This window comes from Mus caroli, unplaced genomic scaffold (assembly GCF_978045245.1).
Source record: "Mus caroli unplaced genomic scaffold, Mus_caroli_1 scaffold_5, whole genome shotgun sequence".
NCBI classification, from domain to species: domain Eukaryota; kingdom Metazoa; phylum Chordata; class Mammalia; order Rodentia; family Muridae; genus Mus; species Mus caroli.
In genome coordinates, this window is record NW_028227260.1 from 24,117,078 (window position 1) to 24,143,821 (window position 26,744).

Genomic DNA, 26,744 nt, shown 5'->3' on the forward strand with positions numbered 1-26,744 from the left:
AAAATTGCAATTCCCAGAGCGCATGGTAGTATGCTTATTAAGTTCTAGTGGACACATATTGTTCTGGCTATTCTAGAGTTTGTTTTTACACTGGTGTCTAGGCATCTGTGTTTGAGATGATTGTAATTCTAGATGCTAATATGTGGTCTTTCCTTTGTTGTGTGGATGTTATTTTCCTTGGTTTTTGTTGCCCTCTCTGGTTCTTAGGAAGGTTGCTGTCCTTATGTTGTCTGGCAGGGAAATTTGCACATATCCTGTCAGGTGCAGCCACTGGGACTTCTGAATAGAATCCATTTCTTTTTTTCCCCACTTTTCTGCATACTTTATTTGCTACGAACATACTTTAAAAAAAATATAGACTGTAAAACATAAATGTCATAGGAGCTGACACTTAGGAAAGAGGATGAGCTAGAAAAGGGACAGCTGAGAGTGTCCACAGGAGGAAAAAAGCAGAGTGTTCTACCAGGATCTGCTCAGTGCCCTGAAAATGAGGATAGAGAGCAAAAAGAGACAACAGAACTAAGTACAGAACTAAGGATAATTCTGAGGGATTGGGTTTGGAGGAGAGGGATACTGAACATTTGAAGTTTGCCTGCCTGCTTCTCTGGTGAGTGGCTTCTCTGACAGCCTAAATCAGAGAATTCCTAGAAAATGCCTGCTTGAGTTGGAGTCTGGCACAACAGGAGGAATGGGGAAGAAGAGTGGAGGACATCTGCTTTATCTCCTGAAGATGGGGTCAGAAAGAAGAGGATCCTGAAGCAGGTGGTCTGCTACAGAGCTGTGGTTGAGACATGTTCATAATTTATCATGGTTTGTTGTATGTTGTATTCAATTGAAAGTATTTTTGTTTAGATAGTTGAAATTTCCACATGTATATTAAAACTATCTCAAACCTACCTACCTCTCATTCTATCCAACTAGCATTTTCTGAATTCCAATATATCTCTTTTTTCACTTCACGTCTCCTTTGTTGTTTATAACTTTCTAAATCCACTTACTGCTGCTTAGATGTTTGTGGGTGTGGGGTTTAAGCATTTTGATGAACATTCATAATGTCCAGTGGTTTTCATTCCTGTGATATACTCATCTGGTTTAGAAATAGAGGCAATACAATGAGTTCAGAAGAACAACTTCTTCTTCTTCTTCTTCTTCTTCTTCTTCTTCTTCTTCTTCTTCTTCTTCTTCTTCTTCTTCTTCTTCTTCTTCATCTTCTTCTTCTTCTTCTTTTTCTTCCTTTTTATTTTTTTTGAAAATCTTCTTTTTTTGTTTTGTTTGTTTGTTTGTTTGTTGTTTTGACTTTATTCTGTTCGATTTTTTAAAATATTTTTATTAGGTATTTTCCTCATTTACATTTCCAATGGTATCCCAAAAGTCCCCCATACACTCCCCTCCACTCCCCTACCCACCCACTCCCACTTTTTGGCCCTGGCGTTCCCCTGTACTGGGGCATATAAAGTTTGCATGACCAATGGGCCTCTCTTTCCAGTGATGGCCGACTAGGCCATCATTTGATACTTTTAAGTCTTTTTTTTTTTTTTTTTTTTTTTTTTAGAAAAAATAAACATTATTTTATTTTATTTTTTATTAGATATATTCTTTATTTACATTTCAAATGTTATCCCCTTTCCTGGTTTCCAGTTCTTCTTAATATTAATGTTGCTTATAGGAGTAGGGACTAAGGGGATGGTTTTTAATACTTTAAATATTCCATAGTATTCACCAGTAAAGCCATCTAAAAGTAGACTTTCTAAGTAGATATCTTTCTGTTTACAGTATATTAATTTTTCTATTTATTTTATGTTACATATAGTATGGACTTAGAGAGACTTTAAAATGTTTACACTGTTTAACTTTTCATATTTAATTTGTATTGAATTATACATAGTATTTTCATATAATAGTTTTTAGTCCTCTAAACTCAGAAATAATAATCTCTATTTGATTCTCAATTTGATAGTTTAAGTCTTTTTTATTTCTCTTGGTCATCATTGTAAATTTTGTAGTGACTGTCTCAAGAAAATAAGCTCAGGTTTATTAAATCTGTACTGTCTCACTTTATAAAGCTCATATCTATCCTGTGTTATTATCTTCATTCTGAAGACTTTGGGCCTACTTTGTTCTTTGTCCATTTTAAGGTGTTAAATTAGATTTCTTTTCTAGTGCAGGCATTTTATAACTATACATTTCCTTCTAAGTATGGTTTTAATTGAATCTTGTATATATTATCTTGTTTTGTTTTTTTTCCTCTCATTATCATAAAGTGCTTTTATTTGTTATCATAATCACCAGTTGCAAGTAATCTGGCATTGAGTTCATTGAGCCCATGCCCAGAAATGTACTTGATAAACTCAGTGAAACTCCATCAGTGAAAAATAATATTCCAATTCCTAGGAAGAATGAAACCTGACCCCAAGTGTATGCTACTATGATTCAAGTCTGAACTCTGACTTGATAATTCAGAAGCTAGTTTTTGGGAATTCCAAAATCAAGGCAATGTCTTGAAAAAATAAAGTCTAATCTTATCCTTTTTTCCAAAGAAAGATAAACAGAAATTGGAATATTCATTCCAGAGAAAAAGTAGGATAAGAAGAAACTAAGGTGACTCAGAATAACCTGATGAAGTGTTCATTTATCTTTATTTTTTACTGATTATTTTATTTATTTACATTTCATATGTTATATCCCTCTTCCTGATTTTCCCTCCACAAACCCCTATCCCATTCCCCCTCCACTCCTGCCTTACTGCCCTAGTATTTGCCTATGTTGGAGCCTCAAGTCTTCACAAGACCAAGGGCTTCCCCTCCCATGGATGCCAGATAAGGCATCATAAACTGTTGCTACATAAACTGTTGGAGTCATGGGTCCCTCCATGTTTACTCTTGGGTGGTTGGATTAGTTCATAGAGCTTTGAGGGGTCAGGTGCTTTGCTGCCATTTAGTGCTTCCAGAGACATTTTACACAGTTTGTATTTATATATTTATATACTTCTTAATCTAGCTTGTATAATATGTTATTACACCATTGAAAGCATAATACAATTTAATTACAACTAAGTTATAAGAAAACTGACCCTCTTGAGCTTTGTAAAGGTGATAAATATGCATAAATTTGGATTCTTCTACATGCAGACTGCCAGTTAGACCAGCACCATTTATTGAAGATGCATTTTTCCACTGTATGGTTTTGGCTTCTTTGTCAAAAGATAAAGTGTCCATAGATATGTGGGTTCATTTCTGGGTCTTCAATTCCATATTATCATCAACCTGTATCTATAACAATACTATGTGGTTTTTATCATATTGCTCTGTAGTACAGATTGAGGTGAGAGATAGTGATTTTCATAGAAGTTCTTTTATTTTTGACAATTTTTTCCACTGTCCTGGGTTTCTAACTTTTCCATAGGAAGTTGAGAATTTCTCTTTCCATGTCTGCATAGAATTCTGTTGGAATTTTGATGGGGATTTCATTGAATCTATATATTGCTTTTGGTAGGATAGCCATTTTCATTATGTTAAATCTACCAATCCATGAGCATGGAAGATCTTTACATTTTCTGAGGTCTTCTTCAATTTCTTTCTTCAGGGACTTGAAGTCCTTGTCATATATATTATGTCATACGGTTTGGTTAAAGTTACACCTAGATATATTATTTGTGACTATTGTGAAGGGTGTTGTTTCTCTATTTTCTTTCTCAGCCCATTTATCATTTGTATAATGGAAGGCTATTGGTTTGTTTGATTTAATTTTACATTCGGACACTTTGCTCAACTTTTCATCAGTTGTAGAATTTCTCTGGTAGAGTTTTTCGGGTTGCTTATATATCCTATCATATCATCCTCAAAGGGTGATTACCTTAACTACTTCCTTTCCAGTTTTTATCTTCTTGATCTCCTTTATAGTACGTGAAGTGCTAGATTGAACATATATGGAAAGAGAGGTCAGCCTGGTTTTGTTCCTAGTTTTAGTGGGATTGCTTCAAATTTCTTCCCATTTAATTCAATGTTGGTTGTTCATTTGCTGCATATAGCTTTCATTATGTTTAGGTATGTGGCTTGAGTTCTTGATTTCTCCAATGCTTTTAACATGAAGTGGCATTGGCTTTTGTCAAAGGCTTTTTCAGCATCTAATGAGATGATCATGTGAATTTTTCTTTGATTTTTGTTTATATGATGGAATATGTTGATGGATTTTTGTTTATTGAACCATCCTTGCATCACTGGGATGAAGCCTACTTGATCACGATGAATGATGGTTTTGATGTGTTTTTGAATTTAGTTTGTGAGAATTTTTGAGTAGTTTTATATCAATATTCAAAAGGGAAATTGGTCTGAAGTTTTCTTTCTTTGTTGGGTCTTTGTGTGGTTTAGGTATCAGAGTAGTTGTGGTTTCATTGAATGTATTAGATAGTATTCCTTCTGTTTCTCAAGTCCAAGTGGATCAAGGACTTCAACATAAATCCAGATACACTGAATCTAGTAGATGAGAAAGTTGGAAATACCTTCGAATGCATTGGCACAGGGGAAAACCTTCTGAATAGAACACCAATGGCTCAGGCTCAAAAATAAACAATTGATAAATGGGACCTCATGAAACTGAAGAACTTCTGAAAGTCAAAAACCACTGTCAACAGGACAAAACAGCAACCTATAGATTGAGAAAAGGTTTTCACTAACTCTGTATCCTATAGAGAGCTAATATCCAAAATATATAAAAACTTAAAATGTTAGACTCCAGAAAACCATATAAACCCAATTTAAAAAATGAGTACAGAGCTAAACAGAATTCTCAACAGAGGAACCGCAGCTGCCAGAATAACACTTAAAGAAATGTTAACCATTCTTAGTTATCAGGAAAATGCAAATAAAAATGACCTTGAGAGTTAAACTTACACAAATCAGAAATATTAAGATCAAGAACTTCATCAACAGTACATGTAAGAAAGAGGAACACACTGCCATTGATGGTGGATTTGCAAACTGGTACAATCACTCTGGAAATCAAGCTGGTAGTTCCTCAGAAAATTAGAAATATTTCTACCTGAAGACCAAGGATACCACATGTTCCACTATGTTCATAGCAGCCTTATTTGTAATAGCCAAAAGCTGGAAACAATCCAGATGTATCCCAACTGAAGAATGTATAGAAAATGTGGTTCACTTACACAAGGCAATACTATTCAGCTATTAAAATGAAAGACATCATGGATTTTGAAAGTGAATGGACGGAACTAAAGACTGAGTTTAACTGAGTGAGGTAACTCAGACCCAAAAGAGCATACACTATATATACTCACTGATAAGTGAATACTAACCAAAAAGTTCAGAAGACCCATGATACAACTCATAGACTATAGGAAACTTAACAAGAAGGAAGGCCCAAGTGTTGATAACTTAAACCCACTTAGAAGAGGAACAAAATAATGATGGGAGGGATCTGTGTGGGAGGGTTGAGAGGAAAAGGGGGCAGAATCAGGTAAGGGGGGCATGACAGGAGAGAAGTGCAGAGGACCAGTAGACTGAATCAAAATATCCAGTAATGTGGGATTGAGGGCAGGGAGAACTGGAAAGTCTCAGAGACCCAGGATAGGAGAGACTCCCAGGAGCCAATGGATATGACCTTAGCAAAATGTCCAACAGTGGAGAGAAGGAACCTGAAGAGACCACCTCCAGTAGATAGACATGGCCCCCAGTTGAGGTATGGGACTACCCATGCATCTTAAAAATTTTTGACCCAGAATTGTTCCAGTCTAATGGAAATGTAGATACAAAAATGAAACAGAGACTGAAAGAAAGGCCACCCAGTGACCGACCCAGCTTGGAATCCATCCCATTAGTGAATCCCAAACCCTGACACTATTATTGATATTATATTTTGATTGCAGACAGGAGCCTGTCATGGCTGTCCTCTAAGAGGCTCTACCTGAAGCAGACTGAGACAAATGCAGATACTTATTACCAACTATTAGATTGAGGTTGGGACCCCTATGAAATAGTTTGTGAAAGGACTGACAGAGCTGAGGGGGATTGTAACCTCATAGGAACAACAAGAGTATCAACTAACCCAGACCCCCCAGAGCCCCCAGATAGGAAATCAGCAACCAAGGAGTATACATAGGCTGTTCCATACCTCAGGGAACTTGGGTAGAAGAGGACTGCCTTGTATGCCAGTGGGAGAGGAAGTGCTTAATCCTATGGAAATTGGATGCACCAGGGCAGAGGGATACTGGAGGAAGTGAGGTAGGGGTGGGTGGGCAGGTCAGGGAGAACCCTTTAAAGACTTGAAGGTGGGCTAGTTCAGGAGGGATGGGATGAAGATAAACTTGGGAAGAGGGGACCAAGAAGAGGGCAACTTCTGGAATGTAAATGAACAGAATAATTAAAATAAAACAACAACAACAAACAAAGAAAGAAAACTCACCCTAAAGGAATTTACATAATTGTCTCTATACTGTAGGACAATTGTACAATATTTGAATTTTATGTTTATAAAGAATTACAAGTCTTCAGGTCTGACCAGCACCGGAGTAGCTAGGGCACAGGGTCGGCTGACACCCGCCAGCTACCCACGACACCTGCCACAGGATTTTGAGACTTCTGGTGAGTGGAACACAGCTTCTGCTCCAGTCCAATCGCACGGGATCTGAGACTGCTTTGGTTTGGGAGGCAGAAAACTGGCCTGAGTAGTGCCACAAGCCTCTTCCGGTCAGACCAGCACTGTGGTAGCTAGGGCGCAGGGTCGGCTGACACTCGCCAGCTACCCACAACACCCGCCACAGGATCTTAAGACTTCTGGTGAGTGGAACACAGCATCTGCTCCAATCTTTAAACAGTGACAACGATAACAACTAACCCCAGAGATTACGAGATGGCAAAAGGTAAACTTAATAATCTTACTAACAGAAAACAAGACCAGTCACCATCATCAGAACCCAGCACTCCCACTTCACCCAGTCCAGGGCACAACAACACACCGGAGAAGCTAGACCCGGATCTAAAAGCATATCTCATGATGATGGTAGAGGACATCAAGAAGGACTTTAATAACACACTTAAAGAAATACAGGAGAACACTGATAAACAGGTAGAAGACATTAAAGAGGAAGCACAAAAATCGCTTAAAGAATTGCAGGAGAACACTGCTAAACAGGTAGAAGACATTAAAGAGGAAGCATAAAAATCCCTTAAAGAATTGCAGGAAAACCAGACCAAACAGGTGATGGAATTGAATAAAACCATCCAAGACCTAAAAAGGGAAGTAGAGACAATGGAGAAAACCCAAATTGAGGCAACACTGGAGATAGAAACCCTAGGAAAGAAATCTGGAACCATAGATGCGAGCATCAGCAACAGAATACAAGAGATAGAAGAGAGAATCTCAGGTGCAGAAGACTCCATAGAGAAAATCGGCACGACAATCAAAAAAAATCCAAAATTCAAAAAGATCCTAACTCAAAACATCCAGGAAATTCAGGACAAAATGAGAAGACCAAACCTACGGATAATAGGAGTAGATGAGAATGAAGATTTTCAACTCAAAGGACCAGCAAATATCTTCAACAAAATTATAGAAGAAAACTTCCCAAACCTAAAGAAAGAGATGCCCATGAACATACAAGAAGCTTACAGAACTCCAAATAGACTGGACCAGAAAAGAAATTCCTTCCGACACATAATAATCAGAACTACAAATGCACTAAATAAAGATAGAATACTAAAAGCAGTAAGGGAAAAAGGCCAAGTAACATATAAAGGCTAGCCTATCAGAATTACACCGGATTTTTCACCACAGACTATGAAAGCCAGAAGGGTCTGGACAGATGTTATACAGAAACTAAGAGAACACAATTTCCAGCCCAGGCTACTATACCCAGCCAAACTCTCAATTACCATAGATGGAGAAACCAAAGTATTCCACGACAAAACCAAATTCATACATTATCTTTCCACGAATCCAGCCCTTCAAAGGATAATAACAGAAAAAAACCAATACAAAGACGGAAACCACGTCCTAGAAAAAGCAAGAAGGTAATCCCTCAACAAACCTAAAAGAAGACAGCCACAAAAACAGAACACCATCTCTAACAACAAAAATAAAAGGAAGCAACAATTACTTCTCCCTAATATCTCTTAATATCAATGGACTCAACTCCCCAATAAAAAGACATAGACTAACAGGCTGGCTACAGAAAAAGGACCCAACATTTTGCTGCTTACAGGAAACTCATCTCAGAGAAAAAGATAGACACTACTGCAGAATGAAAGGCTTGAAAACAATTTTCCAAGCAAATGGTAGGAAGAAACAAACTGGAGTAGCCATTATAATATCTGATAAGATTGACTTCCAACCCAAAGTCATCAAAAAAGACAAGGAAGGGCACTTCATTCTCGTCAAAGGTAAAATCCTCCAAGAGGAACTATCAATTCTGAATATCTATGCTCCAAATACAAGGGCAGCCTCATTCATTAAAGATACTTAAGTAAAGCTCAAAGCACACATTGACCTCACACAATAATAGTGGGAGACTTCAACACACCACTTTCACCAATGGACAGATCATGGAAGCAGAAACTAAACAGGGACACAGTGAAACTAACAGAGGTTATGAAACAAATGGATCTGACAGATATCTACAGAACATTTTATCCTAAAACAAAAGGATATACCTTCTTTTCAGCACCTCACGGTACCTTCTCTAAAATTGACCACATAATTGGTCAAAAAACAAGCCTCAACAGATACAAAAATATTGAAATTGTCCCATGCATCCTATCAGATCCCTATGGACTAAGACTGATCTTCAATAACAAAATAAATAATAGAAAGCCAACACACACGTGGAAACTAAACAACACTCTTCTCAATGATACCTTGGTCAAGGAAGGAATAAAGAAAAAAATTAAGGACTTTCTGGAGCTTAAAGAAAATGAAGCCACAACATACCCAAACTTATGGGACACATTGAAAGCATTTCTAAGAGGAAAATGCATAGCTCAGAGTGCCTCCAAAAAGAAACTAGAGAAAGCACACATTAGCTGCTTGACAACACAACTAAAAGCTCTAGAACGAAAGGAAGCAAATTCACCCAAGAGGAGTAGATGGCAAGAAATAATGAAACTCAGGGGTGAAATCAACCAAGTGGAAACAAGAAGAACAATTCAAAGAATCAACCAATCAAGGAGCTGGTTCTTTGAGAATATCAACAAGATAGATAAACCCTTAGCCAGACTCACTAGAGGGCATAGGGAAAGTATTCTAATTAACAAAATCAGAAATGAAAAGGGAGACATAACAACAGACCCTGAAGAAATCCAAAACACCATCAGATCCTTCTACAAAAGGCTATACTCATCAAAACTGGAGAACCTGGATGAAATGGACAAGTTTCTAGACAGATACCAGGTACCAAAGTTAAATCAAGATCAGGTTAATGACCTAACAGTCCCATATCCCCTAAAGAAATAGAAGCAGTCATTAATAGTCTCCCAACCAAGAAAAGCCCAGGGCCAGATGGGTTTAGTGCAGAGTTCTACCAAACCTTCAAAGAAGATCTAATCACAGTTCTTCACAAACTATTCCACAAAATAGAATCAAAAGGTACTCTACCCAACTCATTCTATGAAGCCACAATTACTCTGATACCTAAACCACATAAAGACCCAACAAAAATACTGAACTTCAGACAAATTTCCCTTATGAATATTGATGCAAAAATCCTCAATAAAATTCTTGCTAACCGAATTCAAGAACACATCAAAACAATCATCCATCCTGACCAAGTAGGTTTCATCCCAGGGATGCAAGGATGGTTCAATATACGAAAATCCATCAATGTAATCCATTATATAAACAAACTCAAAGACAAAAACCACATGATCATCTCGTTAGATGCTGAAAAAGCATTTGACAAAATCCAACACCCATTCATGATAAAAGTCTTGGAAAGATCAGGAATTCAAGGCCCATACCTAAACATGATAAAAGCAATACCAGTAGCCAACATCAAAGTAAATGGTGAGAAGCTGGAAGCAATCCCTCTAAAATCAGGGACTACACAAGGCTGCCTGCTCTCTCCCTACCTATTCAACATTGTACTTGAAGTCATAGCCAGAGCAATTAGACAACAAAAGGAGATCAAGGGGATACAAATCAGAAAAGAAGAAGTCAAAATATCGCTTTTTGCAGATGATATGATAGTGTACATAAGTGACCCTAAAAATTCCACCAGAGAACTCCTAAGCCTGATAAATAGCTTCGGTGAAGTAGCTGGATATAAAATTAACTCAAGCAAGTCAATGGCCTTTCTGTACACAAAGGATAAACAGGCAGAGAAGGAAATTAGGGAAACAACACCCTTCTCAATAGTCACAAACAATATAAAATACCTTGGCATGACTCTAACTAAGGAAGTGAAAGATCTGTATGACAAAAACTTCAAGTCCCTGAAGAAAGAAATTAAAGAAGATCTCAGAAGATGGAAAGACCTCCCATGCTCATGGATTGGCAGGATCAACATTGTAAAACTGGCAATCTTACCAAAAGCAATCTACAGATTCAATACAATCCCCATCAAAATTCCAACTCAATTCTTCAACGAATTAGAAAGGGCAATCTGCAAATTCATCTGGAACAACAAAAAAACCTAGGATAGCAAAAACTCTTCTCAAGGATAAAAGAACCTCTGGTGGAATCACCATGCCTGACCTAAAGCTGTACTACAGAGCAAATGTGGTAAAAACTGCATGGTACTGGTATAGTGACAGACAAGTAGACCAATGGAGCAGAATTGAAGACCCTGAGATCAACCCACATACCTATGGTCACTTGATCTTTGACAAGGGAGCAAAAACCATCCAGTGGAAAAAAGACAGCATTTTCAACAAACGGTGCTGGCACAACTGGCAGTTACCATGTAGAAGAATGCGAATTGATCCATTCCTATCTCCTTGTACCAAGGTCAAATCTAAGTGGATTAAGGAACTCCACATAAAACTAGAGACACTGAAACTTATAGAGGAGAAAGTAGGGAAAAGCCTCGAAGATATTGGTACAGGGGAAAAATTCCTGAATAGAACAGCAATGGCTTGTGCTGTAAGATCCAGAATCGATAAATGGGACCTCATTAAGTTGCAAAGCTTCTGCAAGGCAAAAGACACCGTCAATAAGACAAAAAGACCACCAACAGATTGGGAAAGGATCTTTACCTATCCTAAATCAGATAGGGGACTAATATCCAATATATATAAAGAACTCAAGAAGGTGGACTCCTGAAAATCAAATAACCCCATTAAAAAAATGGAGCACAGAGCTAAACAAAGAATTCTCAACTGAGGAATACTGAATGGCTGAGAATCATCTGAAAAAATGTTCAACATCCTTAATCATCAGGGAGATGCAAATCAAAACATCCCTGAGATTCCACCTCAAACATGTCAGAATGGCTAAGATCAAAAATTCATGTGACAGCAGTTGCTGGTGAGGATGTGGAGAAAGAGGAACACTCCTTCATTGTTGGTGGGATTGCAAGCTGGTACAACCACTCTGGAAATCAGTTTGGCAGTTCCTCAGAAAATTGGACATAATACTACCAGAGGATCCAGCAATACCTCTCCTGGGCATATATCCACAAGATGTTCCAACTGGTAAGAAGGACACATGCTCCACTATGTTCATAGCAGCCTTATTTATAATAGCCAGAAGCTGGAAAGAACCCAGATGCCCCTCAACAGAGGAATGGATACAGAAAATGTGGTACATTTACACAATGGAGTACTACTCAGCTATTAAAAGGAATGAATTTATGAAATTCCTAGGCAAATGGATGGATCTGGAGGGCATCATCCTGAGTGAGTTAACCTATTCACAAAGGAACTCACACAATATGTACTCACTGATCAGTGGATATTAGCCCAAAACTTAGGATACCCAAGATATAAGATACAATTTGTTAAACGCATGAAACTCAAGAAGAATGAAGACCAAAGTGTGGACACTGTGCCCCTTCTTGGAATTGGGAACAAAACACCCATGGAAAGAGTTACAGAGATAAAGTTTGCAGCTGTGAAGAAAGGATGGACCATCTAAAGACTGCCATATCCAGGGATCCATCCCATAATCAGCTTCCAAACGCTGACACCATTGCATATACTAGCAAGATTTTGCTGAAAGGACCCAGATATAGCTGTCTCTTGTGAGACTATGCCTGGGCCTAGCAAACACAGAAGTGGATGCTCACAGTCAGCTATTGGATGGATCACAGGGCCCCCAATGGAGGAGCTAGAGAAAGTACCCAAGGAGCTAAAGGGAACTGCAACCCCATAGGTCGAACATTATTATGAACTAACCAGTATCCCAGAGCTCTTGACTCTAGCTGCATTTGTATCAAAAGATGGCCTAGTGGGCCATCACTGCAAAGAGAGGCCCATTGGACTTGCACACTTTATATGCCCCAGTACAGGGGAATGCCAGGGCCAAGAGGTGGGGGTGGATGGGTGGGGGACTGGGGGGGGGAGTGTATTGGGGACTTTTTGGATAGCATTGGAAATGTAATTGAGGAAAATACCTAATTAAATAAAATGGGTTGGAGAAATGGCTCAGCAGTCAGAGCACTTGCTCCTCTTGCAGAGGACCATGGTTTGATTCCCATCCCCCACATGGTGGTTCAGAACCATCTGGAAACTACAGTTGCAGGAGATCAGATGCCCTCTTCTAACTTCTTGGGGCACCAGGTTCACACACATATTGCACATGTGTACTTACAGGTAAAACATTCATACACATCAAATAAATCTTAGAAAATAAGAAAAAAATTAAAATGGAGAATTCTACAGAGAAACCCTATCTTGAAACAAACAAACAAACAAAAAAGGAGGATAAACATAAGTCTCATCAGTTAGGCTGTACATCTGGAATGTTGGTAGAATACCTAAGGCCTAGGCCTGGGATAGCCTTCTTTGTTGTACATGGGGGCTGGAGTTGAAATCCAGAATGCCCAGTTCAGAAGTCAGCTCTCTTGCCAATGTATTGTAATCCCTAAGTCTTGGTTTATCGTGAGATAAAATGGAGGGTTTGCTTGAATGCTGATTGGAATATCTTCCTGCCTGACGTTGCCAGTGTAGCCATGGTTAGCTAAGAGGCTTCGTTCTAAGATTCTGGAGTGCTTACTATTGCCACCTTGTAAAGCGGGCAGGGTTCTCAATGGGCCTTAAGAACCAGATTGAGTCTTAGCTGAAGAAACTCACAGCTGCCCTGCCCTCACACAGTGCTGCCATTTACAGATTCTCACCTGAGAGAAAGATTCTCTTCCTCTCTCCCTCCCTCTCTTCCTCCCTCTCTCTTAAACCCCTTCCTCTCTCTTAAACACACACACACACACTCCACTCCATGTAAATGTCTGACAGCGCTGGGCTGTGATCATAGCGACCCATGGTTGCTTTGGGCAGACACATCTGCTTAGACTCCTGTGGCAAACCCGCTGCCTAAACAGGAAGGCAGAAGCTACAGATCAGATAAGTGGGTCGGTGTGAAAACCTACTTGGTAGGAGCCATTCAAATTGAGAGCCCTGGACTTCGACCACACCTGCGTCAAGCATGCATGATGTCATATATGCCGATCATTCCCTACATGCCAGGTGCGGGGAAAGTTCCTTAACACCCACAGTGGCTCATTTTCTTGCTTGGCCCCATGCTGATTGACTTTAATATTGCTGTGGATCTGGAGCTTTTGGCAAAGAAGAACCAAGAGATAAAGACGGGCGGCCGTTACTCCCCAAAGGACTGTATCTCTCCTCACAAGGTGACCATCATCATCCCATTCCGCAAACGGCAGGAGCATCTCAAATACTGGCGGTATTATTTGCACCCCGTCCTTCAGCGCCAGCAGCTCGACTATGGCATCTACCTCATCAATCAGGCTGGAGACACTATGTTCAATCGAGCTAAGCTGCTCAATATTGGCTTTCAAGAGGCCTTGAAGGACTATGATTACAACTGCTTTGTGTTCAGTGATGTGGACCTCATTCCGAAGGACGACCATAATGCCTACAGGTGTTTTTCGCAGCCACAGCACATTTCTGTTGCAATGGACAAGTTCGGGTTTAGCCTGCCATATGTTCAGTATTTTGGAGGTGTCTCTGCTCTCAGTAAACAACAATTTCTTGCCATCAATGGATTCCCTAATAATTACTGGGGTTGGGGAGGAGAAGATGATGACATTTTTTTTTAATTTTTAATATTTTTTATTATATATTTTCCTCAATTACATTTCCAATGCTATCCCAAAAGTCCCCCATAGCGCCCCCCACTTCCCTACCCACCCATTCCCATTCTTTTGGCCCTGGCATTCCCCTATATTGGGGCATATAAAGTTTACAAGTCCAATGGGCCTCTCTTTCCAGTGATGGCCGAATAGGCCATCTTTCGATACATATGCAGCTAGAGACAAGAGCTCCGGGGTACTGGTTAGTTCATCATGTTGTTCCAACTATAGGGTTGCAGATCCCTTTAGCTCCTTGGGTACTTTCTCTAGCTTCTCCATTGGGAGCCCTGTGATACATCCAATAGCTGACTGTGAGCATCCACTCCTGTGTTTGCTAGGCCCCTGCATAGTCTCACAAGAGACAGCTATCTTTGGGTCCTTTCAGCAAAATCGTGCTAGTGTATGCAATGGTGTCCACGTTTAGAAGCTGATTATGGGATGGATCCCTGGATACAGCAGTCTCTAGATGGTCCATCCTTTCATCACAGCTCCAAGCTTTGTCTCTGTAACTCCTTCCATGGATGTTTTGTTCCCAATTCTAAGAAGGGGCACAGTGTCCACATTTTGGTATTCATTCTTGAGTTTCATGCGTTTAGCAAATTGTATCTTATATCTTGGATATCCTAAGTTTTGGGCTAATATCCACTTATCAGTGAATACATATTGTGTGAGTTCCTTTGTGATTGTGTTACCTCACTCAAGATGATGCCCTCCAGGTCCATCCATTTGGCTAGGAATTTCATAAAATCATTCTTTTTAATAGCTGGGTAGTACTCCATTGTGTAAATGTACCATAATTTCTGTATCCATTCCTCTGTTGAGGGACATCTGGGTTCTTTCCAGCTTCTGGCTATTATAAATAAGGCTGCTATGAACATAGTGGAGCATGTGTCCTTCTTACCGGTTGGGACATCTTCTGGATATATGCCCAGGAGAGGTATTGCTGGATCCTCAGGTAGTACTATGTCCAATTTTCTGAGGAACCGCCAAACTGATTTCCAGAGTGGTTGTACAAGCTTGCAATCCCACCAACAATGGAGGAGTGTTCCTCTTTCTCCACATCCTTGCCAGCATCTGCTGTCACCTGAATTTTTGATCTTAGCCATTCTGACTGGTTGAGGTGGAATCTCAGGGTTGTTTTGATTTGCATTTCCCTGATGATTAAGGATGTTGAACATTTTTTCAGGTGCTTCTCTGCCATTTGGTATTCTTCAGGTGAGAATTCTTTGTTCAGTTCTGAGCCCCATTTTTTAATGGGGTTATTTGACTTTCTGGAGTTTCTTGAGTTCCTTATATATATTGGATATTAGACCCTTATCTGATTTAGGATAGGTGAAGATCCTTTCCCAATCTGTTGGTGTTTTTTTTGTCTTATTGATGGTGTCTTTTGCCTTGCAGAAGCTTTGCAGTTTCATGAGGTCCCACTTGTCAATTCTCGATCTTACAGCACAAGCCATTGCTGTTCTATTCAAGAATTTTTTCCCCTGTGCCCATATCTTCAAGGCTTTTCCCCACTTTCTCCTCTATAAGTTTCAGTGTCTCTAGTTTTATGTGAAGTTCCTTGATCCATTTAGACTTGACCTTAGTACAAGGAGATAGGAATGGATCGATTCGCATTCTTCTACATGATAACAACCAGTTGTGCCAGCACCATTTGTTGAAAATGCTGTCTTTCTTCCACTGGATGGTTTTAGCTCCCTTGTCAAAGATCAAGTCACCATAGGTTTTGTGGGTTCATTTCTGGGTCTTAAATTCTTGGCTCCGGGACTCCGCCGAACTTAGTCTGCAGAAGTGAGAGTGAGGACCACAGAGGCAGACAGCTTCTGGGACAGACGGGAGCCACAGAGCCACTGAGGCAGCACCCTTTTGGGGCCACAGACATCCGGCACCCTCCCAGCCAGAGGACAGTGATCCGCCCTGTAGGGAGCGCCATCTTGGCTCCGGGACTCCACCGAACTTAGTCTGCAGAGGTGAGAGTGAGGACCACAGAGGCAGACAGCTTCTGGGACAGGTGGGAGCCACAGAGCCGCTGAGGCAGCACCCTTTTGGGGCCGCAGACATCCGGCACCCTCCCAGCTGGAAGACTGTAGTCTGCCCTGCACAGGAGCCCTCTGCCTCAGGAGCAGGGAGCACATCTTGGATCCAGGACTCCACTGAACTTAGGAACGTAGTCTGCACAGCTGAGAGTATGCACCATAGAAGCTGACAGCTTCTGTGACCTGCCAAAGCAACACAGCATCTGGGAAAGGTCCTGTTTTCGGCCTTCTTCTTCGGCCAGGAGGAGGTCCAAACGCCAGATATCTGTACACCTTCCCTTTAAGAGGAAAGCTTGTCAGCAGGGAGTGCTCTAACCACTGAAAGTCAGAGGAGAGAGCCTATCTCCCAGGTCTGCTAACAGACGATACTTAGAATCACCAGAAGAACAACCTCTGAACAGAGACAACTATAACAACTCCAGAGACTACCAGATGGCGAGAGGTAAACGTAAGAATCTTACTAACAGAAACAAAGACCACTCACCATCATCAGGACCAAGCACTCCCACTTCGCCCAGTCCAGGGCACCCCAACACACCTGAAAAGCTAGACCTGGATTTAAAAGCATATCTCATGATGATGATAGAGGACATCAAGAAGGACTTTAAAGAACTACAGGAGAACATGGCTAAGGAGTTACAAGTCCTTAAAGAAAAACAGGAAAACACAACCAAACTGGTAGAAGTCCTTAAAGAGAAACACATCCAATCAGATGATGGAAATGAACAAAACCATACTAGACCTAAAAAGGGAAGTAGACACAATAAAGAAAACCCAAAATGAGGCAACACTGGAGATAGAAACCCTAGGAAAGAAATCTGGAACCATAGATGCGAGCGTCAGCAACAGAATACAAGAGATGGAAGAGAGAATCTCAGGTGCAGAAGATTGCATAGAGAACATCGGCACAACAATCAAGGAAAATGGAAAATGCAAAAGGATCCTAACTCAAAACATCCAGGAAATACAGGACACAATGAGAAGACCAAACCTACGGATAATAGGAGTGGATGAGAATGAAGATTTTCAACTCAAAGGACCAGCAAACATCTTCAACAAAATTATAGAAGAAAACTTCCCAAATCTAAAGAAAGAGATGCCCATGAACATACAAGAAGCCTACAGAACTCCAAATAGGCTGGACCAGAAAAGAAATACCTCCCGACACATAATAATCAGAACAACAAATGCACTAAATAAAGATAGAATACTAAAAGCAGTAAGAGAAAAAGGCCAAATAACATATAAAGGCAAGCCTATCAGAATTACACCAGATTTTTCACCAGAGACTATGAAAGCCAGAAGATCCTGGACAGATGTTATACAGACACTAAAAGAACACAAATTCCAGCCCAGGCTACTATACCCAGCCAAACTCTCAATTAACATAGATGGAGAAACCAAAGTATTCCACGACAAAACCAAATTCACACATTATCTCTCCACGAATCCAGCCCTTCAAAGGATAATAACAGGAAAAATCCAATACAAGGACAGGAACCACGCCCTAGAAACAACAAGAAGGTAATCCCTCAACAAACCTAAAAGAAGACAGCCACAAGAACAGAATGCCAACTTTAACAACAAAAATAACAGGAAACAACAATTACTTTTCCTTAATATCTCTTAATATCAATGGACTCAACTCCCCGATAAAAAGACATAGACTAACAAACTGGCTACACAAACAAGACCCAACATTGTGCTGCTTACAGGAAACTCATCTCAGAGAAAAAGATAGACACTACCTCAGAATGAAAGGCTTGAAAACAATTTTCCAAGCAAATGTTATGAAGAAACAATCTGGAGTAGCCATTCTAATATCTGATAAGATTGACTTCCAACCCAAAGTCTTCAAAAAAGACAGGGCAGGGAGGCGCACTTCGTACTCATCAAAGGTAAAATCCTCCAAGAAGAACTATCAATCCTGAATATCTATGCTCCAAATACAAAGGCAGCCTCATTCATTAAAGAAACTTTAGTAAATCTCAAAGCACACATTGATTTGAGATTTACTAAATACACTAATAGTGGGAGACTTCAACACACCACTTTCACCAATGGACAGATCATGGAAACAGAAACTAAACAGGGACACAGTGAACCTAACAGAAGTTATGGATCAAATGGATCTGGCAGATATCTACAGAACATTTTACCCTAAAACAAAAGGATATACCTTCTTCTCAGCACCTCATGGTACCTTCTCCAAAACTGACCAAGTAATTGGGCACAAAACAGGACTCAACAGATACAAAAATATTGAAATTGTCCCATGCATCCTATCAGATCACCATGGACTAAGGCTGATCTTCAATAACAAAATAAATAATAGAAAGCCAACCTTCACGTGGAAACTGAACAACACTCTTCTCAATGATACCTGGGTCAAGGAAGGAATAAAGAAAGAAATTAAGGACTTTTTAGAGTTCAATGAAAATGAAGCCACAACATACCCAAACTTATGGGACGCAATGAAAGCATTTCTAAGAGGAAAACTCATAGCTCTGAGTGCCTCCAAAAAGAAACTAGAAAGAGCACACATTATCAGGTTGACAACACACCTAAAAGCACTAGAACAAAAGGAAGCAAATTCACCCAAGAGGAGTAGATGGCAGGAAATAATCAAACTCAGGGGCGAAATCAATCAAGTGGAAACAACAAGAACTATTCAAAGAATCAACCAATCAAGGTGCTGGTTCTTTGAGAAAATCAACAAGATAGATAAACACTTAGCCAGACTCACTAGAGGGCACAGGGAAAGCATTCTAATTAACAAAATAAGAAATGAAAAAGGAGACATAACAACAGATCCTGAAGACATCCAAAACACCATCAGATCCTTCTACCAAAGGCTATACTCAACAAAACTGGAGAACCTGGATGAAATGGAGAAGTTCCTAGACAGATACCAGGTACCAAAGTTGAACCAAGATCAGGTTAATGATCTAAACAGCCCTATATCCCCCAAAGAAATAGAAGCAGTCATTAATAGTCTCCCAACCAAAAAAAGCCCAGGACCAGATGGGTTTAGTGCAGAGTTCTATCAGACCTTCAAAGAAGATCTAATCCCAGTTCTTCACAAACTATTCCACAAAATAGAAACAGAAGGTACTCTACCCAACTCATTCTATGAAGCCACAATTACTCTGATACCTAAACCACAAAAAGACCCAACAAAGATAGAAAACTTCAGACCAATATCCCTTATGAATATTGATGCAAAAATCCTCAATAAAGTTCTTGCTAACCGAATCCAAGAACACATCAAAACAATCATCCATCCTGACCAAGTAGGTTTCATCCCAGGGATGCAGGGATGGTTCAATATACGGAAATCCATCAACGTAATCCAGTATATAAACAAACTCAAAGACAAAAACCACATGGTCATCTCATTAGATGCGGAAAAAGCATTTGACAAGATCCAACACCCATTCATGATAAAAATCTTGGAAAGATCAGGTATTCAAGGCCCATACCTAACCATGATAAAAGCAATCTACAGCAAACCAGTAGCCAACATCAAAGTAAATGGTGAGAAGCTTGAAGCAATCCCTCTAAAATCAGGGACTAGACAAGGCTGTCCACTTTCTCCATACCTATTCAACATAGTACTTGAAGTCCTAGCCAGAGCAATTCGACAACAAAAGGAGATCAAAGGGATACAAATTGGAAAAGATGAAGTCAAAATATCACTTTTTGCAGATGATATGATAGTATATATAAGTGACCCTAAAAATTCCACCAGAGAACTCCTAAACCTGATAAACAGCTTCGGTGAAGTAGCTGGATATAAAATTAACTCAAACAAATCAATGGCCTTTCTCTACACAAAGAATAAACAGGCTGAGAAAGAAATTAGGGAAACAACACCCTTCTCAATAGTCACAAATAATATAAAATATCTTGGCGTGACTCTAACTAAGGAAGTGAAAGATCTGTATAATAAAAACTTCAAGTCTCTGAAGAAAGAAATTCTAGATCTCAGAAGATGGAAAGATATCCCATGCTCATGGATTGGCACGATCAACATTGTAAAAATGGCTATCTTGCCAAAAGCAATCTACAGATTCAATGCAATCCCCATCAAAATTCCAACTCATTTCTTCAACGAATTAGAAAGTGCAATCTGCAAATTCATCTGGAATAACAAAAAACCTAGGATAGCAAAAACTCTTCTCAAGGATAAAGGAACCTCTGGTGGAATCACCATGCCAGACCTAAAGCTTTACTACAGAGCAATTGTGATAAAAACTGCATGGTACTGGTATAGTGACAGACAAATAGACCAATGGATTAGTATTGAAGACCCAGAAATGAACCCACACACCTACGGTCACTTGATCTTCGACAAGGGAGATGATGACATTTTTAACAGATTATTTCATAAAGGCATGTCTACATCACGTCCAAATGCTGTAGTAGGGAGGTGTCGAATGATCCGACATTCAAGAGACAATGAACCCAATCCTCAGAGGTTTGACCGGATCGCACATACAAAGGAAAAGATGCACTTTGATGGTTTGAACTCACTTACCTACAAGGTGTTGGATGTACAGAGATACCCGTTATATACCCAAATCACAGTGGACATCGGGACACCAAGATAGCATTTTTAGTACCAATAAGAGACCTGAGAATGGCCAGAGACCTCAGATATGTGTCTCTGCCAGTCGACTGGGCTGGTCCCTCTCATTTGTACAGTCTGAATGACAGTTCTTCTTCCTTATCATTCAGACATCCCTCCAGATGCCCAGGGTGAGTGTAACATTTACCCACAACCTGGCTCGGCACTGGATGAAATTCTACAAGGTCAGTGTAAAACTGGTCAGCCTTTGGAGAGACTTCTTGGACGTGTCACCCCCAAAGAGTCAGAATTATACACAGTTCAAAACTTAGTGACTGTGGGTCACATTCCCACTGTTGAAACTGCTAAATTGTGACCTGGGGAAAGACTTTGCTTTAGTCCGTGATGTTCATACTTGGTGACAAATTGAGACTGCTGCTGGATTCAGATTGACAAGATTTTCTTGGACCTTTTTTTTTTTTATACGAAAATCAAAATTTCAATCAGTTAAAAAAAAAAAAAGAATTACAAAATCCACAGTCTTAATCAGTATATACAGAACTCTGTAAGTCATAGACTCTTAGTTATTTTTAATCCTTTCAAAATTCATTTTATACACAAGAGAATATCCACAAAATTATAAAAATTATTTCACATTTTTTCAACATGGAAATTATATACTAGGTAAGTAGATAGATGGAATGCTTGATCACTAGCTTCTCATTGGCAAAAGCTTTTAGAAAAGACTATTACAGAAATTACTTAGTGCTTAACTTGGGATGTACTGCCAAAAACAACAGACAGAATCAAATCAGCAAACTACCCAGGGCAATTTCAAAATAGAGAATATGTCAATGAGACACACCACCAGGACCCAATCAGATTAATATGTGAAAGAGACAATGGTAAGAGAAAATGCAATAGAGGTACAACTGATATTTTCTTTGTGAAAGTGTGGAATGAATCAATTTTAAGAACCAGAAATGAAAACAGTAATTTAGAGAAAACTCTACTTTTTTTTTCATCAATTTGACTAATTGTTCACTTTTTGCACCAACATCTATTCTCCACACATTTTTGGATGGTATTGTCTACAAAGAAACATCTCAAAAACAATCATAAATTGTATACGATTTTTGTAAGTCATTTATTAATTTTCATTTTCTAAGAAAATACCAGATATATGTATAAACCAGCAAACAATGCCATCACTCATATTGCTGAAATTTGTTCATATAAAGCCCTCAGTGTGATACTAGAATGTTTATGAAATCTACCTATATTTAGATGTCCCTTTTGGCTTTTCTGTCCCAACAGCTTTCTCTTTATGGATGATACATGATAACAATAACATTGGCTCTGACAGATTCATAGAGGAGAAAAATACTAAAAATCCTCTATGACCTTTCCATGATGTTAACTTTTCTAATGAAATTTCATCCTCTCAATGGGCTAAAGATTTAAGTTTTCCTTAATTCTCCCTGGTGATTAAAATCAGATATGTTTGCTTATATCACTACACTATGAATGTGACTTATAAATATCTCAATAAATTTAAGGGCTTGCTAAGTTCACATTTTATACCAAAAGTATGAGACAGGTCAAATATGAAGCTATGAAATCCCCCTACATATATTTCATGAACAAACATCTTAGAGTTATCCCATAAAAAAAAAAGCTGAAGGAACCATGATGTGGAATAAAAATCCCACCACTTTATCTCTAGCCTTAACCTAAAAAAAAAAAAAAAAAAATGTGTTTAAGTATTAATGTAGTTAGAAAGGGTAAGAAGAAACATGGTTGAGACTAGGGTGCTCTGTCTTTGTGTATGGCATTCTCTAGCAAAATGTCCAGGTTGGTTGCATCTATAGCAAGTTTTTTCTCCTTTATTTAGTTGTAGAGCAGCCCCAATGGCAGGTTAATAGACTTAGAAACTTGTTGAGAAAACACATCTACCACATTACAAAGCTTGATCATACCATTTATATCTAGACTCTTGGTTTACCTCTCAGGGCAACCCTACATGCCGAATTGGCATTTTCAAGAGCAAGTTGTTGGACTAACAGGCCCTCACTTTCCTCAGGTCCCTAAATTCTCTCATCTGCTTCCTGCAATCTGGCAATGAACTATGCATAGGACTCTTGGAGCCCTTGTATAATCTTGGTTATGGATGTAGTTAGCGCCCCTGCAGCAGGGACAGCGCACCAAGCTCCCAGGGCCGCCTGTGCCGTATATATATACATACATATACATATATACATATATACATATACATATATAAACATATGTATATAATTATCTACTTAAACTATATTAACTTTAGTATTAATGTCTTTAGTTTCATGTTATGTTACATACATGCATATATATGTGGATTTGTTTCATATATATCATATATGTATATATATGAAACCAAACTTATTATAGTTCTGAGTAGATAATTCTAAAAGAAGACAAACAAATATGTAATAACCATATAATGAAATCCTCAATATCACTAGCCAACCAGAAAAATGAAAATAAAACCACAATTAGACATATCGCCTCAGTTAAAATGGCTCTTAATTTGTTCTTACCTTTTTCCTGTTAATACTCTTCATCCTGTTGTGCTTTTGATTTAGGACACTTATAAGTGCATCTATATACATGTAATTATTTTTAGACATGAGACTGTATTTTAATACTCTGTATAAAAATAGTTTAGTTCAAATGAGATATCATTCATATATCCATTAGAATAATACTGTATTATTAAAAATAATGACATATTATCATTTGCAGAATTATGGACTAGCAGTCATTTTGTTAAGTGAATTAAGTCAGACCTCAGGATGCAGAGACAGATGTGTTTCCATAAATTCCAAGAAAGCCTGAGCTAAAAAATGTACTCCAATCGAATCAAGGGTATGTTGTGAGGACCCTGTCTCAAATCTATAAAATATCTCAGAATAGGTAAAAATTAGTTTGAAATTTCTATATTTTACAATAGCTAGACAACTTCTAAATTTCCATGATACATATCACAATAACAAGAAAAGTATGAAATTTCCAATATGTAAAAAGATTAGTCTTTGGAAGAATGAGATTTCATATTACCCTACTTTGATCATATTGTGTTCTATAGGTGTACTGATTATTATAAAACATCCCCAGAATTGTGTGTCAATAAAAAGAAAACAGTATGAAACAACCTTATACTTTATGCTCTCGGTTAAATAACATCATGGAAAAATTATTGTAATATTGAAACATCAATAGTTGTCTCAATTTACAATAAGAAAGGACAGATGAAATATGTCAAGGATGATTGAACTTTTATGACAGTAAAACTATTTTGTATGAAAAGATAATGTCACACATATGACATTGCATTCATCAAAACCCATATACCTGTGTAGAACAAGTATTAAAATTAAACCTTTGTAAATTTTTATCTATATCTACAAGGCCAGATAATTCTGGTACTGGAAGAAATCTGAGGCAAATCCATCAACTTTTATTTAGATATATGAAATAATTCCACAACAAGGAAGACAATGGTGATGTGCAGATGTGTTGACATAAGTTATTTTGAAATGTAAAACTAAACTCTGAACTCTAAGACTTGTCTTACACAGAGAGACACTAATCACTGCAAAAATGCTATACATGTGTACTTTTAATGAAAAACAATGCAAATGAATGGCCAGTTAATTTGAGTCATGTGTTTCACTGTTGAAATAGATAATTACATATAAAGAAGGGAAGGAAACTAGGATGTTCTGTGCATTAATAGATTGGAGTTGGTGACATAAATATTAATTCATTTTTGAAGCTGAGTTTTACACAGTTTGAAAAATAAAGCTCTAGACAGTAGAATACATGTGAAAGGAAAGAAGAGGGAGGAATACTGAGTATTTATACTGGAAGTATTAAGCAGGGATAGAGGCAGGGAAATGAGGGAAAGGAAATGGAAGTGGATGGATTAATTAAAGCTAATGACGTACGAACAGCCCGTTAGTTAATAAACTCATTTGTAGCTTGAAGAAACAAAAATTTTGAACTGAATTTTCCTATAAGAGCAGACAACTCAGTGCAAGTCATGGAATAACTTCCTATGATTGACTAATCAGAGAGACCGAGTTCTCCAGAGCAATACAGGCTATTGACATTGCTCTTGGCTACTCATGATACCTAGTTCGTAAGACTCTTGTGGAAGGCACCATATATTTTGGCATTAAGGCATGAATAAATCTATCTCAAATTGACCTGGGAGCATCGTCCCTTCTGCCTAGCATTCACAGTTCCAAAAGGTGCTTGGCAGGCTACTGGGGGAGAAAAGTTATCAGTGTGTTTCCAATTGTGTGACTCTACATGATATAACAAGGATTTTTCAGGTGAAATGTAACAAAATGTGCCCTAGTGGCACAACCATTATTAGAAAACTGGCTGCTTCCTAATTATATCTGAAGTATACTTCACAGGAGGAAATTTCATGCCTCTTATGTAATCCTGGCCCAAAGTCCAGGCCTGGAGAAGTCATAGGCCGTAGAGTATAATCTGCATTTTTTTCTGAGAATATGAAAAGACATGGAGTCTTAATATTTAATATATTCTAAATTAAGCCACTGCTCATACCACCAAGACTCAGGGAACACTGTAAAAGATGAGAGATGGAATGAATAAAAGAGCTGAAAGTGAGATGAAGTGTAGCAAAATGGTGCCTCTGGGACATAACATGACTATTGTATTCATAATATCATAACAGATATAGTATCTGCACAAGATCACGACAGCCAAAATTCCTGAATAGAAAGAGTACAGTATCTTTAGGCTCCACTTCCTTTACTGAAAAGATAATAGTAGTTGATAAGTTCCAGATTAGAATCATTTTTTTTTCAAAGTTAAAGAATGACCTTATTGTGCCAGGAGTTCTCAATTGCAAATCTCAAGCATTATAACTCAATTTATCTATCCAACAAAAACCTAGAAAATATTTTTGTGAATGTGACCACTAATAGGATGCCTATGTTCCAGTAGATGGCTATGCAGCCATGCACATACAGGCGGCACTAACTAGACACAGAGAGTAATAGATATTAAAAACAATATATGAAGTTAGGAGGGTGATGTGTTGGGAAGATATTGGGAGATTTTAAGGAGAAAATGTTAGGTACTGTGATAGTATCTCTTTGTATGCATATATGAAATTCTCCAGAATGAAAAACTGATATAAATCCAAAAATTAATTTCTACAATCTTTATGACAATAAGCTTTTTAACTATAAGCATAGTAAAACTTGATGAATTTAGAAAAAGTTTTGAAAAGTACTCCAAAGAAAATATAATCTGTTTTGATATGCTCAAAAGAAAGAAATAATATCAATATTAGCCTTCTAAATATGTAAATAAGATACTGGTTTTGCTTTTTCTTTATAAAAGTACATATTATAATCATTAATTAACTTTATACAGAATTACTTAGGTATAGTTGCTTCAGAATCCTTGGTAAATTCCAAGGATTTAACTGTTGCAAGTTAATGGATTATTGGTAACAAAGGTATGCAATTTTCCAACATATGGGCTCTACATGTGTGTTTCTAAGACAAGAGGTTTAATTTTATTGGCACTACTTACTGTTTAGGGGGCTTTCAGGCTAGGTGCCAAAGCTGTATAGATATTTTCTTGAGCCTGGTGAAACCTAATTAACAATACCTATACATTTTTATTTCATTCACCATTGTGAGAACATTATGAAAGTTTTACATACTATACTTTTCATTGTCACTTATCATTGAGAGGATTTCAGTCTTATTTTAAAGAGGAAAGGTACTGTTTAAAAATACACACTATTTCCCCATGCAGAGATATGCAAATAAAATGTCAGCAAATCTAAAGCATAATC

The 26,744-nt window shown here is 38.3% G+C and overlaps 1 pseudogene; it reads left to right on the forward strand.

Moving 5' to 3' along the window:
* The first annotated feature begins 12,650 nt into the window (after window positions 1-12,650).
* LOC147004507 (beta-1,4-galactosyltransferase 1 pseudogene) lies at window positions 12,651-14,221 on the forward strand (annotated as a pseudogene).
* Window positions 14,222-26,744: the final 12,523 nt, after the last annotated feature.